This window comes from Manis pentadactyla, chromosome 3, assembly GCF_030020395.1.
Source record: "Manis pentadactyla isolate mManPen7 chromosome 3, mManPen7.hap1, whole genome shotgun sequence".
NCBI lineage: Eukaryota > Metazoa > Chordata > Mammalia > Pholidota > Manidae > Manis > Manis pentadactyla.
Genome location: NC_080021.1, coordinates 129,126,177 through 129,154,134, shown reverse-complemented (window position 1 = coordinate 129,154,134; position 27,958 = coordinate 129,126,177). Strand labels below are relative to the sequence as shown.

At 45.7% G+C, this 27,958-nt stretch overlaps 1 pseudogene; it reads right to left on the bottom strand.

Annotated features, from left to right (window-relative positions):
• LOC118919310 (rabphilin-3A-like) lies at positions 1-27,958 on the bottom strand (annotated as a pseudogene).

The following is a 27,958-nucleotide window of genomic DNA, read 5'->3' as shown; positions in this document are numbered from 1 at the left end:
TCAAACCCTTGGGGCAAAGGCACTCACGGGGATCACCCGCTCCAAACAGATATTGAAATTCTTCCTCTGGTTGGGCTTCAGTTTCTTAAGGGAGAATCTGGTCTCACCAATAAACTCATTATGGTCAAATTTGTCCTCATCACAGACAGAGATCCTGTGATTGAAATAGGGGTGGGGAGAGAAAGAAGAGCCTATTACTAAGCTTCAGTTATGGACCAAGAGTTATGATTGATGCTGGCAAGGAATGGGTAACGTGCATAGGAATATTTCAATTTCCTATTCAATGAGCACTAGGTCAGGTACTTTTATTTCCTCTATTGCAGTATAACTTATAAGCACAAATTTTAAATTTATAGTTTGCTGAATATTTGCACATACATATACCCATGTAACCACCACCACCCTAATCAAGATATGGAACATTCTGATTCCCAGAAGACCCTCAGAACCCTCCTAGTCACACCTCCCCTGAAAATAATCACTACCTTGGCCTCTGGCAAGAGTATCTTATTTTTGACCTTCATATAAATAAAATCAGATGGCATACACCCCTTTATGTTTGGCTTCTTTTGCTCAACATTATGTCTGTGAGATCCATCCATGTCTATAGTAATTTGTCCTTTTTATTGCTGTATAGTATTCCATTGTATAAATATGCCACATAATTCTGCTGCCGATGGGCATTTGGTTTGGCACTATCTCTAGTTTTGACCTATTATGAATGAAGCTGCAGGGGGACATACCTATTCCTGTCTTTTCATGTGCACATGTACATATTTCTCTTGGGCATCTTACTAGGCACACAACTGCTGAGTTTTGGACTACACTTAATTTTACCTTTGCTATAACTTTTCAGCTTTCCAAAGTGATTCCACCAATTCCTCTCCTACCCACAGTCTCTGCAGGTTCTGACTGCTCTTCATTCTGACTTTGATTTTGGCAATTTTTAATTTTAGCCTTTCTGAGTGGCAATAGTATCTCATTGTTGTTTTCATTTACATTTTCCTGGTGATTAATCAGGCTCAGCTCCTTTTCATATACTTTATGGCCAGTTGAGTATCATCTTCTGTAAAGTTAGGTTAGGAACTGAGCTGACCTCTTCTCATTTAATTTTTCATCCCCCAAAACATCTGGGTTTCTGACTTTGGAGAGAAGACTGGGGCCGAGAGAGTTTGAATCATTTTTCTCTAGTAAGAGGCTAGGGAACCAGGATTTCAATCCAGGTCCCCCTGAATCCTAGAATACTATATAGTCTTTTGTTATTCACCCTGTATGCATTGAGTAGAACAGAGACACAGAAAGGACAGGTCATGAGGAAGGTCCTCCAAGGAGGCCAAAAGGACCAATCAAGGTGTGGTAGTTCATCCTCACATATATTAAGTGGAAGAAAGGACTTGTTCTCCCAAGGCATGGGAGGCAAATCTGGGGGACAGGCAAGAACTCATGGCATCTCATTCCTTTGCCATCAACATTTGTTGAACAACGTTCAAAGTTCTGAAGGTCCATAGCTGAGCCCCTTTATATACAACTAGAGAAAAGAGTTGTCTCTTCTCAGCTGATGTGGGTGTAACCAGTACCATCCTCCTGTAGGGCAATGTGTGTCCCAAGACCTAAGAATAATCACCATTTTTGACCTAAGAATGCCACTTCTGGGAAGTTATCTCCAAAACATAAAAAGATAAGTGAACAGAATTTAACCAGAATGATGTTTATCCCAGTATTGTTTATAATTGTGAAACAATTTAAATTTAAACAGTTTAGCAGAAATAACATAACTGCTCTATCATGGGGGGACTACTTAAGAAAATTATGAAATAGCCATAAAAATGTAACTGTATGTATGAGAAATAGTGTTGCAATCAGCCATCAGGGAATTGCAAAACCACACTGCACCACCACCACACACCCACCAGAACAGACAACATGAACAAGTGTTGATGAGGATGTGGAGGGACCGGAACTCTTATACATTGTTGGCAGGAGTATAAATCAGTACAACCCTCTGGGAAACTGACAGTCTCTACTAAAGCTGAACATATACATATACTATGACTCAGCCCCAACATTCCTAGTGTGCACCTGTGCTTCAAGACACAACCACTAGAATGTTGCTAGAAGCACTACTGGAACACCCCCAAACTGAAAACTAACCAAATGACCACTAAGAGTAGAATGGGTGAATAAAACTGTGGTATAGTCACACAATAGCATACCAAACAGTGATGACAGTGAACAACCTACAACTACACACAATAAATGGGATGAATGACACAGATACAATATTAGATGAAAGAAGACAGACACAAGAGTCATGCTGAATGATTTCATTTATATAAAGTACAAGACCAGACTAAATTAATTTGTCCTGTTAGAAGTTAGGACAGTGAATATCCTGAGGGGAGGGGCCTCACTAGATGGAGGGGCACTGGAGGGGGGCTTCTGTGGTCTGAGAATGCTCTGTTCTCCAATTCCAGTGTGCTCAACAGTGTGAAAATCCATCCATCTGCTCATCAACTTATCCCTTTTCATGTGTGCATTTTTCTAAACGGATGTTGCACTGCAATGCAAATGTTTACTTAAAATAATATTGCAGCTGGTGGGAATGTACTTGGAACAGCCCATTTGAAAAGCACTTTGTGTGACTTGTAAAATTAAAAAAAAACACCACCAACAAAGTATCCTATGATCCAGCAAATGGTTCTCTTTGATTTATACCCTGAGAAAAAGCCCCTATGTAAGGCAAGGAAGCATGAAGGACGCTCGCTGCAACTTCGTGGTAAGAAAACTGGAAACAACCTAAATGTCCATCCACAGGGAACTGGCTGAATAGATTGGTAAGACATTTACATAACATTTAAAAACATGTCAAACAATGCCATATATCATTTATAGATGCATAATTACATAGCTAAAGTATAAGACATACTTGGGAATGATATCCATAAAGCTCAGTATGAAAAAAAAGGCAGTTCCTTTGTGGTAACCTCCAATGAGATCTACACAAGGGTATAAAGGGCATATAAAAGTGTAGGCAAAGGGTCTGTTTGTGTTTATACAGAGGATCAAAGTCTAATTGGGCTACCCCAAAAATGAACTAAGATACGATATGAAAAAGAACTTCCAACATCAGAACTCTCTGGAAGACTCATGCCAGAAGATGATCATCAAAAAACCCCAACAAAGATCCACGCACTGCTACAGCTGTAGATGCACTCATCCCACCAGTTCCTGGACTTGCCATGGGAATGAAGAAGGAGATATCTAAGCTGGCCTGTGCATACAGTAAAACAACAAATTTGACTGGATCTATACTGTTGGAACTCAACCAAGAATTAGGAGAAGTGCAAATTGTAGCGCTCCAAAATCTTACAACTACAGACTATTTACTGTTAAAAGAACATATGGGATGTGAACATTCCCCAGAAATGGGTTGTTTTAATTTGTCTGATTTCTCTCAGACTGTTCAAGTTCAGTTGGACAATATCCACCATATCATAGATAAGTTTTCACAAATGCCTAAGGTGCCTAACTGGTTTTCTTGGTTTCACTGCAGATGGCTGGTAATTACAGGTATGCTTTGGTTAGGTAACTGTACTCCTATTATGTTAATGTGTGTGTGCAATATAAGTAGTAGTTTAAAACCTATACATGCTGAAGTTACTCTACAAGAAGATATGTCAAAGAAATAATCAATCTTCTCATGTTTTCTGCAGCCTGCTACTTCTATAGCTTTTCTTCTTCCTTCCTAATTACAACCCTTAAATAGAATTCGTGCCTCATATCAAATTTACCGAGTATCATAATTCTTCCAAGTGGTAAAGATACCTCGAGACAAATGCTGGGCATAGAAGCCACAGGGCATAAATATGCAAAGAAGTAAAAAGCTAACCATTTCAAACAATAAGGCTTCTCTCTCACTTACCAACTTTACATTTCCCTGTATGGCCCCGGAAGATGACTGGTTAGCCAGAGACGGGTAAGATTCCTCAAGGGAGGAACAACCTAAGACAGGCACAGTTGCAGGGGGGCCATCAGGTGAGAAATCGGGGGTCAACAGAGGTGAGGCTTAGAACCTCACCCCCCCTGTTCTGAGAGAAATCTTCTGCATACGTGGATGTTTTATTGACCTTGTCTAGCTTGGATTAACACATAGTCTACAGGCACACACCTGATCATCTACATTTGCTCTCTTACAACACTAAACTATGTTTTCTACCTTTATCTTGTATCTACCTACCACTTCAGCATTTTATTAAAAATAATAATAATAAAGAGAGAAATGTGGTATCCACATATAAATCAAGTATAAAAACCAAATGAGTATTCATATTTGAACTGACTGTTTATAGTTCATAATGCATGAGCAAAACCGAAAGTTTCTGTGATGACTGCCCTTGTACTGTTCACTATGTAACTTATTCATTATGTAAGAATTTGTTCTACATGTAAGAACTTGTTAGTTATGCTTCAGAAGATTGGAGACTGACGAAAATTAGGCTTGGGGTGGAATAATGATTGTGCATTGAGCATTGAGTCCCCTATACAGAATTTTATTGTTGTTGACAACCATTTGATCAATAAATATGAGAGATGCCCTCACAAAAAAAAAAAAAAAGTACACACTTCCAATGGTAAAATAAATAAGTAACCGGGATGTAATGTATAGCATAAGGAATATAGTCAAAATATTGTAACAACTTGGTATGGTGATAGCTGGTACCTAGAATTATCATGTATATAAATGTTGAATCACTGTGTTGTACACCTGAAACTAATGTAATACTGTGTGTCAATTACCCTTCAATAAAAAGTAATTATCTACAAAAAAAAAAAAAAAAAGCTTAGTATGGCGTTTAGCCCTGGGAAGGGGAGGAGGAGGGTAGGGAATGGAATACCCAAGAGGAGCTATGACTTGCATCTGTAGCACCTTATTCTTTAGAAAAAAAATAGAGCTGAAGCACAAACAGGAAAATATTGAGTTTTATTTTTAAAAACCTGAGTAATGAGTTCATGGGTATTTGTTTTATTATGTTCTGTACTTTTCTGTATATTTATAACAGTCATAAGACATTTTTTAAAAATCTATGATGGATCCATTCTGTGGAATACTCTGAAGTCCTTAAATATTAGCTAGATATTTCTCATGGCTGTAACGCCAAGACATATTGTTAAGAAAGAAGGCAAGATCCAGATACATGCAGCCTAATTGTTCCTACATTGTAAACAACAGGATAACTATTTATCCACTCACAGAAGGAGGAAGCAGGCCCAGGCTGAGGGAGGGGACAGAAATTTAAAAGGAGATTTACCTCCGCTATAGTTTTTTGCAAGAAGAATGCATTCATTTATTACTTATGTAATTAAAAATGCATTTAATACTGTGTTATAGAAGAATATGAAATGGTATTAATATACTGCTAAGGAAGACAGGCTAATTAATAGGATGGTTCATTTTTGTAAACCCTCAATTTATAAGAAAGGTTTGCACATATACACACACAGATACACACAAATATAATAAATACAAAAAACCCAGATGTCCGGACACCAAGCTGTTAAGAGTCTTAGTTATCAGCATTTCCAAGAGTTTCTACCAGAAATATATATTGGTTTTTTGTAGAATTGAAAAAGAAAGAAAATACTACACAGAGCTGTTTGAAAAAGCGGCCCCCGGGAGCCACCCGTGCCTCGGTCTGCTCCGCCTTGGTGCCCTCTCCGCCCACCCGCCCAGCAGGTACCTGAGGGTCTTCCTCTGCATGTCCTCGTCCGTGATACCGTGGTAGACGAGAGTCTCGTTCCAGACAGGGTTCCGGGTGTTCCGCAGGGTTTTTGTATGAAGCTTGTTGGCCTACAGCCCAGAGAGATGGACAGACACCTGCCTCAGGAGGGAGCCAACCCTGCAGCTACATTCCTGGGGCTCTTTTGGGTTGGATGGGTGGGTGACTGAGGAGTCCCCTCCCCTGAAGAGCGTCTAGCAGCTCAGTTACTCTGAAATGCATGTTCTCAGCGAGTGGGGGGCAGGATCCTCTAGGTGATGGTTACAGCTGTCACCAGTGCTGGCCACTGGGCCACCCGTCCCTCCATGCACTGGGCTCTCTTTTTGAAATTTCCGTTAAGATTAGAAAATAGAGACATCTTCCTTTGAGGAAAAAATATCATTTATAAGCCAGGAAGGCAGAAATAAGAGTCAGCCATGCCTAGGCAATGAAGGAACAATCTCTAGGTGTAGGGGCCGGCCTACGGCCGAGGCTGAGTCCCACTATGGCTGAACACCACCCTTCCACTCTAGTTGACCAATGCCCTAAGGTGGCGCACGCTTCCTGGGCGCCACCCTGCCTGGTTTGGTGGCATTAGCATAAGGAAGTTGCTCCTATAGGCTTGCATGATCTTGATCACCATAGGCCAGCTTCCTTTATATAAGGCATAAGCAGGAAAGAGAAGCACTCTCTCACTCTCTCACTCTCTCACTCTCTCACTCACTCACTCTCATTCTCTCTCAATCTCTGTCTCTGTCTCCTCTCATTCTTCCTCTCATTCACTCCCCCCCGGCTGTTGCTTCTTCTCACTCACCTTCTCCCGGCCTTCCGAGCAACAATAAACAACTGAAGTGAACCAGGTCTGTGTACGTATCGCTGTCGTCACCGCCACAAGGGGTGAACGCGGTACTAGGGATACTGGGACAGCTCCTTTCGCTTCCCCAAATAGCATTATCCATGCTTGAAATTCCTTAGAGGGGGCAGACAAAATATCTTTGCCCTCTCTATCTTTGTCCTTTCATTTTTCTCTGAGAGAAAGGCTAGAAAGGCAGCATACCCAGAAGAGGTGGCCAGGTAACAAATCTTATTCATATTAACATGTAAATGACTCCCTGGATTCTTTGGCAATGCAAGTTTGGACTTAGGAGTGAGCAAAGGAGAAAGTCTCAAGGAGAAACAAGCATCACTAAGGAGTTCGAAGGAGAGTGACCAAACACTTCACAGTTTGACCAATGCCAGGGGAGGTGCTCTTTCCTTGATGCAAAGAGTGAAAGAGAGAATGTGTGTGTGTGTGTGTGTGTGTGTGTGTGTGTGTGTGTGTGTGTGTGTGTGTGTGTGTCCTCTTTTGTCTTATGGGGCATTTGATACTTGCAGGGATTTTTAACAGGCATTTTCCTAAGATCATGTGGCCAAGAGGTCTTGTGGTCTTCTTTGTTTTTAAGACATCCGTGCCAAATTAACACAATAAAACAAAAAATAAAATCCAAGAATGCACACTTCCATTTTCAGTCATGTGCTCTGCATGGGCTAATCCAGAGAGAATTACCCCACTTTCCCTCCACAAAGGAAAGTATGATCAGCAGGTGAGTAGGAAGGGGGTACATTTTTGCTCAGTAGTAGAACATTATCTCAGGTACTTAGCCCTAAAATCTGGAGAGGGTTAGTCACTTCTATTGAAAAATGAGGAACCCTTGGTTGGGGCATAAAATGGGTAGGTGGAGGTGGGCCAGGGTCAGCACTGGGGAGCCACTGCAGATATTTGAGCAGGTGAAGGGCATAATCAATGCATCTGCTTCTCTCTTGACCTTTGGCTGCTCCCTGGATCCCAAGTTTCTGGGTCAGAGAAGTGGGCAGAGCCACGGCCCCTGAAGGACAATGACTGCTGGCCTCCCCCTGACCCCTTGTACGGACTTTGCCATCAGGGAGGATGCGGGAACTGGGGGCAGATAGGGCCATTTTAGGCTCTGAGCTGGGAACCTTGGGTGCCTGCCAGGGCTCATGTGTTCATCCTGCTGAGAGGCCCTGGCCATATGGTACCTTGCTGGCTCCTGGCAAGAGGTGCAGCTTAACATAAGGATCGGCCAAGCCGTTGGAATCCATGGGCTTCAGTCCCTGTAAGAGAAAAGGCAAAAGCTGTGGTGTGAGAACCTTAGGAGGGCCAGGTGCTCAGCTGTCGTAAGCAATGGCCACGGCCCCTGGCACTTGTCCTGCCCATCAGTCCACCCTGCATGCTTCCTCTTCCAAGGAGAAGGAAGGGAAATAAAGTGTCTGAGAAAGAGCTCTGGAATCAGGCAGACAAGGGTGAAAGCCTGGCCACACACTTGCTGCTGTGTGACCTTTGGCAAGTTTCTTCACCTCTCTGAGCCTCATTTTCCTTACCTGTCAAACAGGATGAGAACAGTACCTGCTTCATGGAGTGGTAAGACGTAAACACAGCTTCACCTGTAAAGTGCTGGGCACAGGGCCTGGCACACGGTAAGTCTAACCCTTCAAGGTTGAACTGTCAGTACTAGGATGTGGGGAGCTGTCTCAGAATAGGAAGGGTGGGAGAATAGGAGAGGCTACGGAAAGGAGGCCTGATTCTAGCCCTGGCCCCTGCACCATGTCTGAGACTGTATGGTGGGGATCACAGTCTCTGCCTGGCCTGCCTCATGGGGCTGGGATGGGGCTCAGATGAATCACTGGCAGGGAAGGGAGTCTGTCAGGGGCACGAATTAAGCTGGGCTTTCTAATATGAACAACTCCCAAATTCCAAGGGCTCAGATACACTCTGTCCATCCCTCTGTGCCCAGGCTCAGGTAGGTGTCCCAGTGTCCCACCTCTGGGCTCCCACTGTCCCCTGCACCCCACTAACCCAAATCCTGTGTATCATGTCCTGTGATCTCCGTGGACCTCAGTTTCCTTATCTGTTCAATGGGGCTGCTTGCAGCCTGCATCCAGGGGTTCTTGGAGGGTCAGATGGGATCTCACCTGTGAAGGGTGCTCTGGCCCAGGTGAGGGTGAGCATGGTTCACTACTACTAGGTGGGGAGGAGGCCACAAGTGGGGCACAAGGGAGGAGCTGGCAGGGTAGCCTCATGGGGAAGAGCACAGTTCAAATTTCAGGCAAGTCATTTAGTCTCTCTGTGTCTCAGTTTTCCCTCTGTAAAATAGGAATAATGATAGAACTGTGCAAATTGACAGGCATGGTATATTAAAATTTGAATCACACTGTCTTTGTTTGGGGTCTGCTCACTTGAATTTACTGGAATTACTAGCACCCTCTAACATCTCACACCCAACCCACGCTTCTCACCACCATCACCAGCCTAGCCTGTAGGCATCTGAGTTTCTGGAGCCCTGTCTCAAAGGGGCTGTACTGATGTGGTTCCCCCCGTATCTGGATCTGGAAGAGGGGACTGTGAGTGAATGGTTACGGACAGAAAGAGAGAGACTGTTACCTCTGGACTCAAATCCAGCTCAAAACCTACCAGCTGTGACCTCAGGCTTTCACTCTGAGCCTCAGTTTTCCCATCTGCACAATGGGGCCAATAATGTTCCCCACCTCAGAGGTCCCTATGAAGATGAAATAAGATGCTGCATGCACTTCCCTCCCTGTGTCACTGGGGTGGTGGTGAATGCACCTAAGTGCTTGCCACTGTGGCTGATACATCATAGGGGCTCAATAAATGCTCGCTTGCTGATGAAATAACCTGAGTGTGTTGACCTAGGAGTCATGTTAAGCATTTCATACCTCATTTATCATCCAAACAGGGACGTTTTGTGAGTGAAAGGGGAGCTTTTAAGTATCATAGTGAGGCAACAGGCATAGCTGGGGACCATCCTACACAAACTAGCCCGTGTCTTACACTTAATACTCACAGTCATCCCTATTGACAAGGCTCCATTACTATCTCCAGTTTACAAATGGACATACTGAGGCACAGAGAGGTTAAGTAACTTCCCTCAGTCACACAGCTAGGAGCAGGGGAGCTGCTATTTGATCCCAGGACACCTGGTTCTGCAGCCTTGCTTGTTCTTCTACACAGACCAGACTTGGAGTGGGGGGAAATCCTGCTCAGTTACTTTCTGAGATTTGCACTCATATCATCCAGTTTTTCTCAGGGTCTGGAATTCAGTGAGCTCCCTTCCCCTGAGCCTGCTGCGTGGAGATGCTCTTCCATCCTGGTTTGCCTTTCCCGCCCCCTCGCAGGCCCACATGATGGTCCTTGTATCTGCAACAATGGCCCCCAACTCAGGCCACTGCTCCAGCTTAACAGCCACATCCACAGAAGAAGCTGTTCGGTGGGCATGTCATTGTCAAGTCGGGCTGTCATTGCCTCCTGGCGGCACCTCTGTGGTCCTCTCCAGTGGCTGTAGATGGGGCTGGGAAGATCTGGGCTCTGCTCTTGAAGCCTGGTTGCCTCTACTCCTGGGTGGCAGCCACAGTTAAATGAAACCCCTCTGGGATCATCGCTGGAGGAAGTACACCCCCAAAGGTATTGGCCATAACTAATCCCTGCCCTCTGTCATTTCCGTCATTGTCACAGATAGACAAGGCAATGACAGGAGACAGGCTTGGTAACTCATACCCTCCCTAAGTCCCCCAGAAATTCCAGAGCACCTAGAGTGGGGCCCTCTCACCCACCTTGGCCTTTATGATGGTGCAGTGCAGAGAGCTGTTGTCCTGCTCATAGAGAAGGCTGAACTCCAGGGCACCAAGGGTGGCTGAAGGGGGCAGAGGCACGTACCAAGAGAGCATTCATTCAGTCATTCAACAAATATTTCATGAGCACTTAATCTGTGCCAGTCTGGCCAGGCATTGGGCCTATAGAGGAAAGGAATGCTCAGGGCCTGCTCTGGATACCCCATCCCGGTAGACCCTCTTCTACTTTGGAGCCTTCAACACATCTGGGATCAGTTAATCATTTGTTCAATTGCTCAGTTAACTGTCTTGTTCATGGCTATGTCCACACTGGGCACAATGCAGGGCACACAGTCAGTGCTCACTTACTTGCTGAGGGAATAAAAGAGTAATAGCATTTGCTGTTGCCTCTGCCTGGAATGCTCTCCCTCTAGAACCTCACGTGACTGGCACCTTTCTCATTATCCATATCGCAGGTTAGATGCCACCTCCTCAGAGAAACCCTCCCTGATCACTGCATCTAAAGCAGCCATCTTCATGGTTATTCACCCTATTTTATTTTCTTCATGGTGCTCTATTTGAAATGAACTCAGTGCAATGGTAACTATGTCTCTCTACTAGAATGTTAGTTTCATTAGATCAGCCATCTTGCCTGTCATTTTTTTGCCTCGGTACCCTAACGTTTAGAATAGTCTGGAGGTACCTAGTAGGTGCTCAATAAAAACCTATTCAATATAGAGATGAGGGAGGAGAATAGAGTTGAAAATGGAGGCAGGCTTGTTAGGAATTGCCAGGACAGATCATAACTGGGGCAGACACAGGCTGGGAGGGCTCATCCAGGCTTGGCAGGTCCGGGAAAAGATGTGTAAGGCAGAAAGTGGGAGCAGGGGTCACTGTTCTGTGTGAAGGACTAGGATATGGAAAGGCAGAAAAGTAGGATGGCCACAGAGTAGAACTGCTGTGATAATTCTGTGGAACCGCCAAGCTAAACTAAGTGAATGCAGTGTAACTGTACTCTTTTCAATGATTTAAATAGTAACTTTGATGTTACTATAAAAAAATATATATATATATACACATATACATATACGTATATATATATATTGCACTAATTCTTTAGAAAGCTGATGTCATTTTGTGAATTTAGTAGCACAAAGTTGTCTTTATAACTTGGTTAATATGCTTATTAGATTTGGCATCTAGGGGGACAGGGGGTGTACAAGGCTATCCCTGGAGCCATTCCTGTTTTCCTGGGAGTGACCCTTGAGGCAACTTTTCCCAGACACCCCTCCGTAAAGTGCCACCTACTTGCTTCATCCGAATCATAGCTGTTGGCTTCCTCTTCCTCCTCCTCTGGAGGTGGGGGCTGGCAGGCAGGGACCCCAGCAGGCTGGGTTGGGAAGCAGCAGATGCCTGGGAATAGGGGCCTGGAGGATGGCCTGTGCGGTTCTCCCTGGCTCCAACTGCTGAGTAGCCAACTCCTCCCATTCTGTCCTCCCGTGGTGGGGCAGAAGCCCCTGCTTAGCCAGGATCACTGGGAGCCACCTCTGCAGGGGACATGGGAAGAGACAGCTGAGTCCCTGTGTCTTAAAAGTAGCAGCAACAGCTGCTACAGTATTACTATGAGTGAGACCACCTACTGTATACCAGGCATTTAGTAAGCCTTGCACCAGAATCACCCAGAGCCCTTCAATGAAGGATCACCACTTCCAGGTAACAGGGCTGTCATATCATGCTGTCATATTCAGTGGTTCTTGGAATGTTGCCTTTGTCAAAGCCACCTAGGGAAGGGTGCAAAAATGCAGGTTCCCGGGCACCACCCAGAATCAGTAGACGATGCAGTGGGGCCTTGGAAACTGTTTTATGACAAGCCCCATGAGCTGACTCAGATGCAGGCAGAACACAACTCATGGTGGTACTTATCAGTGGTCTTGGCTCTGCAGCCAGACAGCCTTGGTTTGGATCTCTGCTCTGTGAGCTGGGGAAAGTTGCTTAATGTCTCTGAGCCTCAGTTTCCTCATCTATAAATGGGAATTATAATACCTGAAGGTGCTCAAATAGTAGTAGCTATTATTTTTAACATTACCTAATATACATGTACAGCCTTAAAACAGTGCCTGGTGCATTGGGGAACAACAAATAAGCTGTTGCTGTGATAATTGATGATGATGGTGATGCACGTGTAACATATATAATCATCGTTGTCCCTCAGCGTGGTCGTAATATATTCCAGGCCATGTGCTACAGTTTCATATGTGTTAGTTTGTTTAATCCTCCCACAACTCTGTGAAGTAGGTTGGAGTATTATCCCCATTTTAGAGATAAGGAAACTGAGGCTCAAGCAGGTTAAGTAACTTGTCCAGGGTCACACAGCCAGGATATGAAGGAGCAGTGGTGTGAATCCAGACAGTGTGTGCCCTTATCCATTTCATGTGAGGCCATTTTCTGTCTATCTAATTTTAGTACAGACCATCTAGAGTTGTGGAATGAGAGGGGCCCCTTTGAGCTCATCAGCAAGGTTTCTGGGTGCAGAATGGGCAGGGATCTGGCACTGTGGGGGCTGAAGTGGGAGAGAGGGCAGGCATTGGAAGGATACTTGCCTGGTCTCTGATCTGGAAGGCGACCTGCTGGCCCAGGACTCAGTCTGCTGCCTCCTGGGGGTCCTAAATGGGGAAAAGAGAGAAAGAGGATGGAGCAGAGATGATTGCCCTGGGCCGCCCTTCTTCATGGGTGTGGAGACAAGACTGAGGCAGTAGATGATGTGCAGGGGTATCCAGGGCTTCAGGAATGGTTCCACTGGGGGATTCTGGAGTCAGAAAGTCCTGGGTTCAAGCCCCAATCCTCCCTTCCTCAATTCCCTCTTCTGTAAATGGGGCTGATGATACCGGCTTTTCAATGTTCTCTGGCTGTTCTCAGCCTCTGTGAGGCTGGCAGATGAATGGAGTGAGAATCATGTGCAAGATGGCAGGCAAGCTTACGCTTTGAGTTTGCCTTGAGTTACCATTGCTACAGTGGCATTACTGGTCCAGGTGGACTCTTTACAACTACATTTCCCAAAGTGAGGGATGCAAAGGAGAGTCACAGGGATGGGGCATGACATTACATTCAGTGACACAGAGAGAAAGTCATTTCTGTTTCTATTGCCTGTCATTTCTGATTCTGTCATGGAGAAAGTCTCATCTAGATGCCTCTCTGTCTTTAACACCTCTCTAACCATTGCAAATTTCCCTTTTGAACAAAAGAGAACTCAGAACCTTCACCAGGCCAGAGTACTGAGATTTCATTGCATTGTTTTCTTTTCATTATGTTAATTTTTATAATTACCCTCTATAATTGGTTGCGTTGTGCTCCCTAAAAGATGTAGATATCCCAACCTCGCAGTACCTGTTAATGTGACCTTATTTAGAAATAGGGTCTTTACAGATGGTCAAGTTAAGATGAAGTCATTAGGGTGGACTCCAATCCAGTATGACTATGTCCTTACAGAAAAGGGAAATGCGGATACAGGAGAGACCTGCTTAGAAGGAAGACAATGTGAAGACCTAGGAAGAATGCCGTCTATGAGATAAGGAAAGCCTGAGGCCACCAGCAGCTAGGAGAGACTCATGGAACAGATTCTCCTCACAGCCTTCGGAGAGAACCACCGTGCTGACACCTAGGTTTTAGATTTCAGGCCCAAACTGTGAGACAATGAATTTCTGCTATTTTTAAGCCACCCAGTGCTTCTGTGTTACAGCAGCCTTAGCCAACTAATACACTCTTCTTTATGGCATGAACACTGATTTCTCACTTATGCCAATATAGGTTTCTTTGAAAGTAATAAATTTTTAACTGTACCAACTAGGCGTTATTTCTATTGTTTTGCACAGTCCATATTTATTTAGATTTTTGCAAATCATTAATCTCCTTGCTTACCATTTCTTGCTGAATCTCACACTACTCTTCTGGGAACATTGCCTTTTTATAAGACCAATGTCCTTTAAATTTCCTTGAAAGAGAGTGTGTAATAGCAAGTTCTCTCGGTTATGTTTTTCAAGTGAGTCAACTCAAAGAAAGATATTAAGAAAATAAAGGGTAGGTGGTTGCTGCATGTGACTGACAATCCCTGCAGGTGGAAACACTCAAGAGCAAAGCACTGTGGCTTCTTCCATTTAGCTGGTAAGATGCTCCCCCCACCCCCACCCCTGCCCAGCTTCCCATTCTAAGGGTCTTAGAAGGCCTTAGGGTTTAGCAGTGGCTGCAGCCTTGCAGAAAGCCCAGTGGGCTCTCTGAGCAAGGCTGGGAGGTATTGGGGTCCCAGCTGAGTGATGCCTAAGCAGGCAGATGGGTGGCAGGTACCTGGCTGCCCAGGCTGAGGAGGTGCTGGGCTCTGCATGGAGGCAGGGGCAGGTCTGGAGGCCTAGACAGTGTTGGCCCATCTCAAACCTGCAGGGGAAAGGAGAGGAAACAGCCCTGTCAGGTGTGTGCATGTGCGCACACACACACACACACACACATGCGGTGGAAACACAAAAGCTTGGGACCACCCATCTTGGGCAATGTCTCTGGATTCGATTTGAATTGAATGCAGCCCCTGACACTCTCAGATCTCTCAGACCCCCTTCTCCTTCCCTAGAGGGTGGTCACTCTAATACTCAGACCTCCAAGGCAAGTTACAGCAGTGACATGGGTGTTGAAAAAGCACAGGTGATGTGATATGGCTTTCACTCACACGATCTAGCTTCTCTGGGCCTCAGCCTCTTTGTCTGTTAAATGGGGATGATAGTACCTACCTCATAGGTTGTGGTAGAGATAGAATGATACGGTGCATGCAAAGTGCTCAGAACAGTGTTTGGCACGTAGTAAACCCTAAACACTGTTATTATTATTGGAAGAATCTGGTCTCTATCTTCACATGGACCTAGCATTATATCCCAGACTTTTCTTTAAAAAGCTGTGCAGTGCTCATTAGAGCTGCATGTCAGTACTCCGGGACCTCAGAGGATGGAGCAATTAACTCAGCCCAAGGTTGAGCAGGTAAGTGCTAGAAGCTTCATAGATAAGGGGAACATTTATAATGACTGTCCAGGGATAGGGGACCCAAATGCGGTTTAAGAATGTCATGTGACTGTCTTTTCCCTCAGGAGGCAAAATCATACATGGGTTAAAAGCACAGGCTTTGATAAACAAAAATTAACTCAAAATAAATCAGAGATAAGAGACCTAAACACAAGAGTTAAAACTATAAAATTCTTAGTCAAAAACAGGGAAAACGTCATGACATTGGCTTTGGCAATGATTTTTTGGAATATGAGCTGAAAGTACAGAAAACAAAAGAAAAAGCAGGTAAATTGGACTTGATCAGAATTTGAAATGTTTCTGCATCAAATGACAATATTGATACTGTCAACAGAGTGAAAAAGGAACCAATGGAATGAAAATACCTGCAAATTATATATCTGATTAGGGATTATTATCCAGATTATATAAAGAACTCCTGTAACTCAATAATAAAAGCACAAACAACCCAATTAAAAAGTGGGCTAAAGAACAAACATTTCTCCAAAGAGAAGATATATGAATGGCCAATAAGCACATGAAAAGATGCTCAATATCACTGATCATTAGGGAAATGCCCATGGAAACCAGAATGAGATGTCCCCTCCCAGCCATCAGGATGGCTAGGTTATATATGGTATGTGTATATCATGTACAGGAAATAACAAGTGTTGGTGAAGATGTGGAGAAACTGGAACCCTCACGTACTGCTGTTGAGAATGTTAAAATGGTGAGGCTGTTGTGGAAAACACTATGGTGGTTCCTCAAAAAATTAAGCACAGTTTTACCATATATTCCAGCCATTGCACTCCTTAAGTGTATGGGACTCCTTAGCACAGCCCCAAAGAACTGAAAGCAGGAACTGAAATAAATATTTATATACCAATGTTCATAGCAACATTATTCCCACTAGCCAAAAGGTGGAAACAACCCAAGTGTCCATCGGCAGATGAATGGATAAACAAAATGGGGTCTAAGCAGACAATGGAATATTATTGTCTTAAAAAGGAATGAAATTCGGATACATGAGACAACATGAATGAGCCTTGAAAACAGTATGCTAAGTGAAATAAGCCAGTCACAAAAGGCCACATATTATGATTCTGTTTATATGAAGTGTCTAGAATAAGCAAGTGTACAGAGACAAGATAGATTTGTGGTTGCCAGGGACTGGGCAGGGGGGAAGTTGAAGGTATTGTTTAATGTATACGAAGTTTCAGTTTGGGATTAAATAGTTCTGGAGATGGATGGTGGTGATGGGTGCATGACAATGTGACTAAACTGTACACTTAAAAGTAGTTAAAACTGTCCATTTCATATTAGGTACATTTTATTACAGTAAAGATTTTTAAAAAGCATTGTCAATAAAAACTTCACCTCTGGAAGAGAAAAAACAAAAAGCACAGGCTTTGATGTTGGGCAGATGTGGGTTTAATTTCCACTTTAGCCAATTAATAGCTGTGTGACCTAGGGCAAATAGCAACACTTCTCTGAGCTTGGGACAGCATCTGGCACATAGTAAGCACTCAGTAAATATTCTCTGATGTTGCAGATCTATGAAATTAATCTTTCTCTGGGAATCTGAATCATAGGGTCATTAGGGGGTCTAGGTAGCAGATTAGTACAAAGTATGTGCCCCACTCTCTTGTCAAGAAGAGGAGCTAAGGAGCTAAGCTACAAACCCTCTATTCAGGAAGAACAGGCCAGAGGTCAGCACGGGACCTAAGTACTCAGCCCATCTAACTTTAGACCTGGTCTCATTCCTTCATTACAAAAGAAATGAAGCTGTTCTGAGTCTCACACAAGGGACTAAAGAACATGATCTCCCCAAGCTAGTAGACATTTCTTTCAAAGCCCAGGAATCAAGGATTCCTACCAGTGGGCAGTCTTGCCAAATAAATTCACCATGAGTGAGGCCAGAGGTGCCAGAACCCCAGGAGGCGCGAGCAGCTGCAGGCGGTGGCCTGGCTGTGCTGACACCCCCATGTCACGGTCAGCAGAGGCCACCTGTCACAGCAAGAAAGAACTTGGGTGGATCTATGAGAGGAAAGCATCTTGACTTTGCTCAAAGCCAAGGGGTGTTTCACCCCAGAGTTTTTTGGGGGAGGAGGGGAAAAAATCCATGTTTTTCTTATTTACAGCACTCGAGCAAGGAAAGGATATAACCAAAATTATGGATGTCTAGAATCAGAATTGTTTCTGAATCCTGTCTTTCCTCTCCCATACATTAGAACCAGCATCTAGAACAGAACACGACACACAGTAGGTACTCAATAAGTACTGGATAAATAAATGAATAAAAACATGGTCCTCCACATCCCTTTTGATTCTCCTCATCCAGGAAGTCTGCCTGGGTTTGCCCATCTCTCCTATCTGCTGGGCTCTGGCTGGAGTCTCCGGCAGCCACACCGTGACCCTGGTCCCAGCTCTCTGGGTCCCGGCTAGATGAGCTCGCCTGCACCTCGGTGGCCCTGCGCACAGGGGGCCCATAACTTCCTCGCCCGGGAGTAGAGGCCAGGTCAGGGCCTGGAAGGAAAAGCATGGATTGAACAGAGAAAAGGCAATGGAGGAGTGGGGCAAAAGTGTTCCTGTCCCAAAGTAGAAGACAGAGTCGGCAGAACACACCTGTCTTCGTACCTGGGCCCCTCTTGTCTTCAGTGTCACCTGGAAAGAGAAAGAAATTATGGGGAGTGCTTGTTTTATGATTTCCAGAGAGCCATTATTAAGGACTCACAAAGGGCCCCATCCACCATCCCAAGAACTTTTTTTCATTTAGAAGTCTCGCCTCCCAATCTCCCCTTTGATGTAGCTCCCATGAACTATTTCATATTATTTCCTTTGCATGCATAAACACATATGAGCACACATAGGCTTAAAGAAGAACTAACTGGGGTCACTGGCTATATACCATTCTAGAATGTGCTTTGTTCACTCAACTTGATTTTCCCAAGGACTCATGCTGCAACCTCAAGTCCTTTGCACATCATAGTCCCAAATATTTTGCAAGCCTTCTCTACCACTTTTGTGAGGTTTCTGCCCAAATATCACCTCAGTAGGCAGCCCTTCCCTGGCCATTCTATCTCACATGGAGCCTCCTGTCACTATCTACCCACTTTCCTGGCTTCATTTTTGCTTCCAGGCAGGTACACTACTTGCTATTATATCATATTTGCATTTGCTGCTTCTTGAGCATGTGTTTCCCCCACGAGAATTTTAGCTGCAAAAGGGCAGGGATTTTGTCTGTTCTTGGTTAAAAGAATATTGAAAGTGCATATTCTGACATAATTCCGAATCTATAATATACATTTACATCATTCAAATTTAAAAGATGCTCGGTATAGTATGGAGTGGATATATCTTAATCCATTCAACAATTCCTTTACTAATGAACACGTAGGCTTTTCCAGTGTTGTTTGTACCATACATAATAATGCAATAAATGTACATATATATTTTATGTTGGTACTTTTATTGCTATTAAAACATTCCCAGAGAGGGATGGCTGGATCAAATGGTATATATACTTCAAATTTTAATAAATTCTGCCAGGGACTTTCCAAAACGTTGGAAGTGACTTTGAGTCCTACCAACAGTTGATAGAGTACCTGTTGCCCCACACATTCATGAGCACTGGGTGATTTATTTAAATCAATAATAATTATTTTTAATTATTAAAAATAATTTGGTAATTATTATTACCAGCACCACTAATTTTTTTAAGTCTCAGTGTACAATGCTGGTGATTTACTTCTTCCTAGTGAGGTGAATGGGTGTCACATCCACCATATTTCAGAGTTATTTGTTTTGTCTAGAGTTTACCTGGTAAGCTCATTCATACCATTATGTGCATATGTGTGTGTATCTGTGTATAAGTGGTGAGATTGGCCAACATTTACAAAGTGCTCCACTCTGCAAAGCACTTCGCATGTAGTATCTCATTTCACCTTCAGACTAAAACCCAATGAGTTATTAACTCCATTTTATAGATGGGGCAAGAGTCTCCAAAAGGATAGGTGACTTGCCCAAGCAAGGGCTGGAATTCAAATTCAGGTCCTCCTGACCTCAGATGCCTAAGGTCTTGACAGTTATGCTGTGCTAGCTTCTCAGTCTAGAGGGAATAATGGGAAATGAGAAAGAAGGATGCTCTAGTGGTGGAAACTGGGGGCCTCTAGGGTATGTAGTGTATGTTGAGAATTTGGTGATTCTCCACAAGGAATAGAAATTGCTCATGCCTTGTCAGGAAGAAAGCATTTGTTGAGTGCCTTTTAAGTTCCAGCCACTGTACTGGAATTTTGAGAAGTAATCTTATAGGAAACATAGCTGGGCACTTCCATTTTTGAAACCTTCAACTATAACCTTCCTTTCAGAAGCACTGCCTGCACACAACTCCGGAATTGTCATGCAAACACAGATCACTCAGTGTTAATTGACATTGTTGCAAGGGCTTTATCTGGTCAGTGCTTATGGTCTCATTCAACTACAATGTGTTTTTATTGTGGTTGTTTTTTTTTCCTTTTTACTATTTGGCCTCTTCCTTTTTATCATTCTTTTAATAACTAATAATAACACTTGAATAATAGTGATAATATCCATAGGAGTGGTAATTTTCCTTTACTAATTTCCTGTCTGTTCATCTTTTACCTTTAATTAGTCCAATTTCAGATTTGCAGTTGGTGGTGGATAGAAGAAATATCAGGGGCAAGAAAGGCCTCCTCAGCAAGCCCCAAATCCCCCCAGGCTCTGGAGAGTATATTAGTGATGGGAGTCTCTCCATTTCTAATTTTAATTCCCACCTCTGTTGTACCTCTGAATGCTCCCGCAGGGATGGATGACAACAAAGGCTTTTGGCTGCGAGGCATTGCTGGAGAGTTCTCTGTGCTACGTTCCTGATAATTATTTATGGTGAGCTGTGAAGAGGACATAGGCATCCTAGACCCAACCCCAGAGCCTGGCTGTCCGCCAGCTGAGTAGAAACACAGACAGGAGGTCAGGACATCCTCTAGGTGACAAGTTAGCCAGGATCTGTCCTTGGTACTGAAAAGAAAAGTCATTTTTGTCCTACCTCGAGTTGGAGCCCGGGCAGCGTGCTTGGGCTCCGGGGTGGGCTGCTCAGGGACAGTGGGCTCACTGACCGGCTGCTGGGTCTTGGGCTTCCTTATAGGCATAGGCTGGGGGAGGACCTGTTTAGGGAAGCCCTTGAAGAACCATGCTCCAGAACGCTTCCATACCTGGGGCAGGAGAGGGAGAGTATGAAGACACAGCAGCCAAGCACTATTGTTCTTGCCTTTGTGAATGCCAGTTTTTAGCTTTGCTCCCTGCTGTCTGTGCACAAACACAATAGCCAGCACACATTTCTCACCAGTATGCAACTTTTCACAATTCCTATTTGATGCCCACAATGTCCCTGATACTCAAGAAGAGGGTCTGAGTATACCCATTTTCTTGATGAAGAAAGTTGACTACCAGGAAGGTTATAAACTGGAATAAGGTTACACAGCTGGAAAGTGGAAGGAAAAGACTGGATATGAAGTGTAAGATACCACTTCTTAGATGCGGTGTGCTCCATACTGCTAGGCAGAGAAAAATTCCAAAAGGGGAAGGGGAGAAAAAAAATGCATTCAAACGTCTGGGGACTGTTGTGTTCACAGCTGAGCTGGTTACTTTCATACCAACTGAAGGGCCCCCACCAGTAAGATGGCGAACTTCCGGCTTCTCTTCCGGGTCCTCAGTTCCCGACGGCGCCACCTGAAGCCCAATCACCTCTCTCTCCACTCCCACTCCCAGCACCTAGCCAATAGCCACCAACCCCATAGAAGTAACACCACAATCACCCCATGCCCTTCCTATATAACTCAGCACCTTTCCCCAATAAAGCAGAATTCTCCAGTGAATTGCTGCTGTGTGTCGCTCCTTTCCTTTTATTGGTGCCAAAACCCGGGAGACGGGACACCCCAACTGGGCCCCGTCTTCCCCCGACACCAGCAGCAGCTTGCCCTCGTCCTCTTTTTCTGGCACTGGCTCCTCACACTCACCACTCCTCTTTGGCCTTTGGGTAAATTTTCCCCCAGAGTGGGCCACTCTTCCCAGAGCTGTCGCAGTGCCATTGACTGTGATCATCCGGCAAGGCCCTGACGCTCGGGGACGAGGAGGGAACTCTCCCCGCCTCCGGCCTTCACGGCTGCGGCGGACCCTCAGGCCCCTCCTCCAACAGCCATAAACGAGGTGACTCCTTTGTGGATGAGAACGCTCCCTTTTCCACTCCTTCCTTCCATTTTACCTGCCGAAATCCGTTCCGTCCCCCAAAAACTCCTAGTACTGGGTACCTCGTGACTCCAGCACTCTGCCTTCTTAGAGAAGTCTGGGTGACGACCCACACTTCCTGAGAAACCGACTCGTATACGAGTTTCCGCAGACCACCAAGGAACATCGGGGATGCCCTTTGTCTCCTTGCGGTCTGTTCCCAGTCCGAGAATATCTGTTGGTCTTCCCCTGTTTGTCTCCTTCTCTGTCCTTTAGCCATGGGAGCCTCCTCATCCCTCCCTGAAAGCTCACCTCTTGAATGCCTGCTCAAGCATCTAGCCACCCTCTCCCTGACGCCTGATATAAAACCAAAACTTCTCCGCAAATACTGCTCCCAAGATTGGCCGACATACCCCCTAGACAATAACAACCAATGGCCCTCAGGGGGAACTCTTGATCCTAACATCACTCACGATCTCTTTAACTACTGCCAGCGCCTGAAAACTGGAAGGAGATTCCCTATACCGAAGCTTTCCGCCTCCTCCCCCCGCCTCTCCCCAAGTTCTCCTAGCCTGCAAGCCGTCTCCCCCGCAAAAGCCTCCCGTTCACTCCCTTCCCCCTCCTTTCCTAAAACAGCCCCTCCCCCTTCCTCCCCCACCATCTCCTCCCCCACCTCACCCCCCTTGCAGTTCAAGCCTGAGCCTTTCAGCCCCCATCTAACTAAGTTCCAAGAGCCTCCTCTGTCTTTGCCCCCATCACCTGTTTCTCCCCCACAGACTGAGCCAGAACCCTTCAGTCATCCTCAGACTCGGTCCTGAGGGCCTCCCAAAATTATCACCCCCCTCCGGGAAGTAGCAGGATCCGAAGGCATCGTGCGTGTTCACGTCCCTTTCTCCTAAGGAGATTTAGCCCAACTTGAGAAACGCGTAAGTTCCTTTTCCATTGATCCCACAACATATATCAGAGAGTTTCAATAGACCCTCCAGTCATACAGCCTCACACATCATTACATTTTCATGCTCCTGGCCAATACCCTCCCTCCTGAAGAGCATAGACGAGTTTGGGACTTCGCCCAAATGCACGCCACCGAAACCCACAGGACTGACCCCACCTATCCCCCTGGCCCCACCGCTGTCCCCGAACAAGACCCACACTGGGATTATAACACCACCGTGAGTCTCCGCTCTTGAAATATCTTCGCCTGCTGCTTAATAGCAGGTCTGAAAAAGGCAGCTCGTAAAGAGTCAGTTTTCAAAAGCTCTCTCCGAGTTCTTAGACTCACTCAAGCCCTATTACAGTATACCAGCCTGGACCCAGAAACGCCTGACGGGAGACATGTCCTTATGACATACTTCCTAGCTCAAAGCTACCCCGACATTAAAGCTAAACTCAAAAAGTTAGAACAGGGCCCCACTACCCCACAGACTGAGATCCTAACAGTGGCCTTTAAAGTCTTCCATAACCGGGAGGAGGAGAAAGAACGCCGTAAACAAAAGGCTGATCAGGCCAATTTCCAAATGTTGGCCCAGCTGATAAAACCACAACCTGGGCACTCCTCTACAAACAAGCCCCCCACAGGAGCTTGTTTCAAGTGCGGACAAGAGGGACATTAGTCAAGGGCTACCACCCCATGCCCCAGATGCCACAAAAAGGGCCACTAGAAGTCTGATTGCCCAGTCACCTAAAGGGGAGGCTGGACGAACAACCCCCATCCTAAGCCCTCCGTAGTGGGGCTGGCAGAAGAAGATTGACGGGGCCCAGGAGCTTCTCGCCCGACCATTTCCATCACCAAACAGGAGCCCAGAGTTACTTTAATAGTAGACGGTTGCCCCATCTCCTTCCTCCTAGAAACAGGAGCCACCTTCTCAGTCTTGCGGGAATACCAGGGCCCTACCACGCCTGCCATTACTCCTATAGTCGGGGTAGGAGGTAAACAGATTTTCCCATTAAAACCTCCCCCCTTTTATGCACAATCCAAGACAATCCTATACCTTTCTCCCACTCCTTCCTAGTTATGCCCCAGTGTCCCATCCCTTTACTAGGATGGGACATCCTTTCTCTCCTCCATGTTTCCATAACTATATCCACTCCCACAGCCCCCAGTACTCCCTTTCTGATGGCTCTCATAGCTGACAACCCCCCTCTACCCAATGAAAGCTCCAGTTTCGCCCTCATACACCCTGTAAATCCCAAAGTTTGGGACATTACAAGCCCCTCCGTAGCTCTATGTCCTCCTGCCTCTATCAAACTATGTGACCCCTCTCAGTATATCTGTCAGGCCCAATACCCCCTAACCACTTCAGCCCTCATAGGCCTCCAACCCATCATCCAAGATCTCTTAAACAAAAATTACCTCAGACCCACTCACTCCCTGTTTAATAACCCCATATTAGCTGTTAAAAAAACCAACGGATCTTTCCGCCTCGTCCAAGACCTTCGCCTCATCAACATGGCCATCGTCCCTATCCAACCCTTAGTCCCAAATCCATACACCCTTTTATCGCTGCCCTGCCTTAGCCTCCCGAGACCCCTCCTCCCAAGATTTTTTTGCCTTCACCTGGACGGACCCATACACAAGACATTCTGAACAACTCACTTGGACAGTTTTGCCACAAGGCTTCCGAGTCCACCTTATTACAATACGTGGACGATCTTCTACTCTGCAGTACCTCGTGGGAACAGTCTCAACTTGACACTGCCTCCCTACTTAACCTTCTAGCTTCCAGAAGTTACCGGGTATCCCCTGCCAAAGCTCAAATCTCTTCCCCTTCTGTCACTTACCTCCGATTTCTTCTATCTCAACAAAGAAAGTCCATTACCTTAGACAGAAAACAGCTCTTCTCTGACCTGCCCGTTCCCAAAACCAAGACAGAAATCCTTTCCTTTCTAGGCCTGGCTAAGTATTTTAGAGCTTGGATCCCTAACTTCTCCCTGTTGGCAAGACCCCTATATGACCTCAGCAAGGGCCCCCCTGAAGAACCATTATCCTTCTCACCCCGACACTCCTTCATTAAGCTCCATCGAGCCCTTGTGGAAGCCCCAGCTCTCCATCTTCCTGATTTGTCGAAGCCCTTCTCATTATACATTCATGAGAGGTCCAGTCAAGCTCTAGGAGTCCTAGGCCAATATTATGGCCCATCCTTTGCCCCAGTAGCTTATCTCTACAAGCAATTAGACCCCACAGTTCGCGGATGGGCCCCATGCCTACCGGCATTAGCCGCTGGGCAGCTCTTGCAGAAAGAAGCTCATAAACTAACACTCGGAGCGCCCCTTACCATTGTGTCCCCACATCACCTAAAGGATCTCTTAACCTACAAAAGTTTACATACTCTCCCTCCCTCCAGACTCCTGACCTTACTGTCCTCTTTCCTCCAAAATCCCGTTCAACCCCTTTGCCATCCATACCCGAATCATGACTTTTTTCTCCTTTACTGCTCCCTCGCTCTCTCTCACTTTTTTTTCTTCATTCCTATTGTCTTCCCCGCCACCCCAGCCTCCTTTGTATGGCGATTCAAAGTAAGACAGACTTACACACGGCATCAAACAAAAGTTACTGCCCTCATTGCCACATCAGGCTGCCCTCTGAAAGGCTGCTCTGAGCCTTTATACCTCCACTTTCCTCCCTCCACTGAAGTGTTCACTAGCAGCTACCTTTATTCTCCCTACCTCTGCTTCCTCTATGACCAAAGACAAGCCTATTGCAGGCGATGGTAAGACACCTACGGGGGATGTCCCTACTGGTCTTGCACCATTCACTACATGAGTAACTCCCAGTACCCACAGTATTACTCCTCCAACCGATTCATGAAATACCCCAACAGCTCATTCTCCTTATCAATCCCAGTTCCCTGGGACTCTCGATGGGCTGCCAGGGTCACAGCCTCAGTTTACTATGGGGGGGTCCTCGACCCCCCATGGTACCCTTCATATCTGTTGAGAGTATGTTCCCTCTCACTCCCAGATCTCTCAAGTTGCATCAGATATCGGACATTCTGAAAAAGTCATTATCCAAACTCTTGATGGCACTTCTTCATCTTCTAATTTCTCCTACTCTTGGTTACAGCTCATTCAAGACACCACCATCTTTCTCAACCACACCCTCAACACCGCCAATTGTTTCTTGTGCGCATCACTACAGCGCCCACTGCTGGCTGCCGTGCCCCTTAATATTTCCAACTACTCCTTCCATGCAGAAGGACAACCCTTCCGTCCCCTGGCAGACATACCCCTATGGGAACCAGAATACACAGATAATCTCACCATCCACCACTGTGTAGGCACAACCCCTCCCCCCTCCAGCGCACGTCACTATCTCTCTATCTACACCCCTACCTCCAGCTCTAAGACTTTTACTCATCCAGGTCACTTCTTTTGGTGCAATGGCAGTCTTTTCAACTCACTGCCTCCCAACTCCAATATACCCTGCATTCTCGTCACCCTAATCCCACAGCTTACACTTTACAGCATGGCAGAATTTCTTGAGCTCCAACCTCCCTTGCCCTCACGCACAAAAAGGGCTGCTTTCCTTCCCATCATGGTCGGTATCTCTTTGACCACCTCAGCCACTGGGGCAGGGTTTTCGGGAGGAGCCTTGGGTCACTCTCTATGGGCAACTAAGGATCTCAACGCCAAACTTGAGGGAGCCCTGACATCCACTGCCGATTCCCTGGCCTCTCTCCAAAGACAGGTCACTTCGCTAGCTAAGGTCACCCTTCAAAACCGGTGGGCCTTAGATCTGATTACAGCCGAAAAGGGCGGCACCTGCTTCTTCCTTCGGGAAGAGTGCTGCTATTACATCAACGAATCCGGCATTGTAGAAACTGACATTACCAAACTCACCGACCTTGCCTCCAGCCTCCACTCTGCTTCCAATTCCAACCCATTCTCTTCAATACTAACAAACCCCTTCCTTACCTGGCTGTGGCCCATTGCAGGCCCCATAATAATCATCCTTCTCGCCTGTCTCTTCTTACCCTGTATAATAAAGTTCATCAAATCCCAAGTCAGAAAAATCTCTAATCAAACTTTCAACCAGCTTTTACTCAAGAACTATCAGCTTCTGGCCACAGAAGATCCCTCACCCTCACGTAACCTCCTCACCACACGCTGAGATGGACCCCTCTCTCCACTGGAAACTGTTCCTGGAAACAATGGCCGCAGATGCCTGGCTTCTGACACCTGTATCCTCTTGGCACCATTAGAATCAAAAAGTCTTCGACCTATAGTTACAAGGAACGTTCATTGATTTCCAACCTGAAGAAGTCCACATCTACTCATCCTTACTGTGGGGAGTCCTATCAAACCTTTCCCCCCAATCCTCAAGCCCTCACTCCCTTCTCTGCCCCCGTTCAGCAGGAAGCAGTCAGAAAGAAAGCAACGTCCACAATCCCATAGAGGAGAAAGGGGGGAATGAAGGGCCCCCACCAGTAAGATGGCAAACTTCCGGCTTCTCTTCCGGGTCCTCAGTTCCCGACGGCGCCACCTGAAGCCCAATCACCTCTCTCTCCACTCCCACTCCCAGCACCTAGCCAATAGCCACCAGCCCCATAGAAGTAACACCACAATCACCCCATGCCCCTTCCTATATAACCCAGCACCTTTCCCCAATAAAGCAGAATTCTCCAGTGAATTGCTGCTGTGTGTCACTCCTTTCCTTTCACCAACCCCTTAAGACCCATGCCTGACCAGGTTCCCCAGACCTCAACTGCCACCCTGTTTCAGTTCCATCAAAGAAGGGGGAGCTAGACAAAGAAAGGAGGGTGCTCCAGAAGTTGATGGGACCAATCCACTCACCTCTCTTTGCTCAATGCAGATTTTGCAGAGCCACACAGAATGAGGACGATTGTTGGAGATCTCCACCCCACACTTGGTGCAGACATTCTGGGGACAAAACATAGCCAGTGCACGCTCAGATATGCTAGGCTCTGAGCTGCCAGTGATCAGGGAAGCAGCTAGGAAGGATAGCAATAGTGCCCTATTTCCTTTTGGTGGATGTAAGGATATTGAACTCTCCTTTTCTTACCCCCTCCCATGATCAAGGCTGGTTAGAAGTTCCAATCTGAGTCTTAATTTCCAACAACAAGAACTGTAGTCATTCTCAAGCACTGGATAAAGGAAAGAGTCCCTGTGGGCTCTGAGTTTTCAGGACATCACTGACGTGATTTTTCAAGAGGAAAGGCCATATACTTATTTTGTTTATGAATTTATTTCTTCTTTCTTTCCCAAAGGAATGTGAGACAATCTAGACTATGGCTACAGGTTCAACTCTTCAAGGAGAAGGAAGTTACCTGAGTAAACACCAT